Source organism: Triticum urartu, chromosome 4, assembly GCF_003073215.2.
Source record: "Triticum urartu cultivar G1812 chromosome 4, Tu2.1, whole genome shotgun sequence".
In the NCBI taxonomy this organism is placed as follows: Eukaryota; Viridiplantae; Streptophyta; class Magnoliopsida; order Poales; family Poaceae; genus Triticum; species Triticum urartu.
Window position 1 is genome coordinate 319175423 of NC_053025.1, and position 2138 is coordinate 319177560.

A 2138-nucleotide genomic window follows, 5' to 3' on the forward strand; every position below is an offset into this window, starting at 1 on the left:
GTGACGACGATGCCGGAGAGGAGGACGTCGGCACCTCGGCGAACCCGGAGGCCACCGAGGAGGAGCCGGCAGCTGCGCGACCCGGTGCTAGGGATGCCTGAGGCTATCGTGTTTTTAACTTGTAAACATTTCGGTTAGGTAGCAGGTCCACCCACCCACCGAGGGTACTTGGTTGTAATGAATTCTGGCCTTGGGCCTATTTAAATTTGAACTTGTGATGTATATATTTCGTGGGTGTTCGCGCTCTTGCCTTTTGTCTTTTGAGCCGTTTTCTTGCGATTTTCCCCTCTCGGGCCTCCCCCCGCGAGTCTGATGGTCGAGGCTCCGGTCCGTGACAAGGAGTTTGGCCTTTGAGAGGAGTGCGGGATACTTAGGCCTTAGAAACATTGAGCGCGAGCGAAACACCCACTGGGTCGGCTGGCGGCAATCCGGCGAAGCCGGTTGGCGAGCAACCGGTCATGCGGCATTTTATGGGTGGAGGGACCGGGTTGGGTAACCCGGCGGTCCTTAACTTAGTATTTGCAGCGTGTTGGTGCTTTGGTACATTGTGCTTGCTAGCCGACAGCCGAAGCCGGTTCTGTGGCCTAGGGCGAAGTGGGGGACCGTGACGACTGTCGGATTTCGGGTTCCGGCAAAACCCTTGAGGTTCGAACACTGGGGTGCGCACAAAGATCTCTCCCCCTCTCTAGCTCGCACTCAACACGATCTCACGGCCTAGCTCGATGAACCCAAAGAACAAGAGACACAAGATTTATACTGGTTCGGGCCACCATTGTGGTGTAATACGCTACTCCAGTGTGGTGTGTTGGATTGCCTTTTGGGCTGAGGATGGACAGTTACAAGGGAAGAACAATCTCCTAAGGAGAGGTATTCTTGTGTTTGGCAAATTGTGTGGTTCGGGATGATCTGGATGAGCTGATCCCCTCTCTATGGTGGTGGCTAGTCCTATATATAGAGGCCCTGGTCCTCTTCCCAAATACCGAGCGGGAAGGGATCCCACAACAGCCAAATTCGAAGGTAGACAACTAGTACAAGTTATCCTGACAAAAGTAGTCTTCGACTGGCAAAGGCTCTAGTCGTGACGCCGTCTTGGGCTCCACGGTGACCTCCGCCCCGCTGTCCTACTGGTCTTGGTCTTGTTGCACCGATGTGGAAACCTTTGCCTGATGCCTCAGAACTCCTCGCCCGCGCTTGCCTCTTTAGCACCAAAAAGGAAACGATGAAATTTCGCGTGCTGGCGCCCGCCTGGCTCTGGTCATCATGGGTTGCGTCACACAAACCTTGCGAGGTGTCGCTTGCCTTGATATCTCCGCCCCTCGCGAGCCAGCCTGGTGGGGCTGCCCCTGAGGAGGTCTTGCATCGTCCGCATCATGAGGCTTGGCCCCTCGCGAGGGTCTTGAGTGTTTGCTGGTGAAGATGGGCCGTACAGGGCCGCTGGTGGAGTCGCGTTGTGGGCCACAGGTAGGCAAATCTGGGGACCCCCGTTCCCAGAACGCCGACAGTAGCCCCCGGGCCCAAGGCGCGCTTGGGCTTGGCTTCAAGGCGAAGCCAAAGGGCAATTGCGGAGCATCGCGGGCCCCAACAGCCGCGGCCCCGCTTGACACGTGGCGATTGATTGGACGTGGGCAGCCCTGCTTCCCCACGCAGCCTTGGTATCCGCCTGGCTAGGCGGCCACGGCGTCCTACACAGTAATTTGCCCCTTGCTGGCAACACACTCCCCGACTCCTCCTGTTCTTACCTCAGCCTCCTCTCCATCCGACCTGAGCTCAATTCTCTCCATCGCCAAGGCGCCGAACCGGACGGAGAAAGGAAAGAAGCCCTTGTCCTCAACCAGCCCGCCTTTGGCCGTCGAGCCCGCCGTCGGCCGATCGCGGGTGCTCAATGAGGAAGCCATGGACAAGGTCCGCCTTGCGCTCGCCACCAGCTTCAACGAATGGGGACGGACGGCGTCTGGCCTGCATCCCGAGCTTCTGTCGATAGGGCAGCCACCGAGGTCCAATTGTTCATCGACGCCCTGTGGGCCGGTCTGGTCCCCCTTCTCTGCCTTCTTCAACGCCGTGCTCTCCCATTACCAGATTCATCTGCTGCACCTAGATCCCCAATCTGTCGCTCTTCTTGCCGTCTTTGCCTTTGTCTG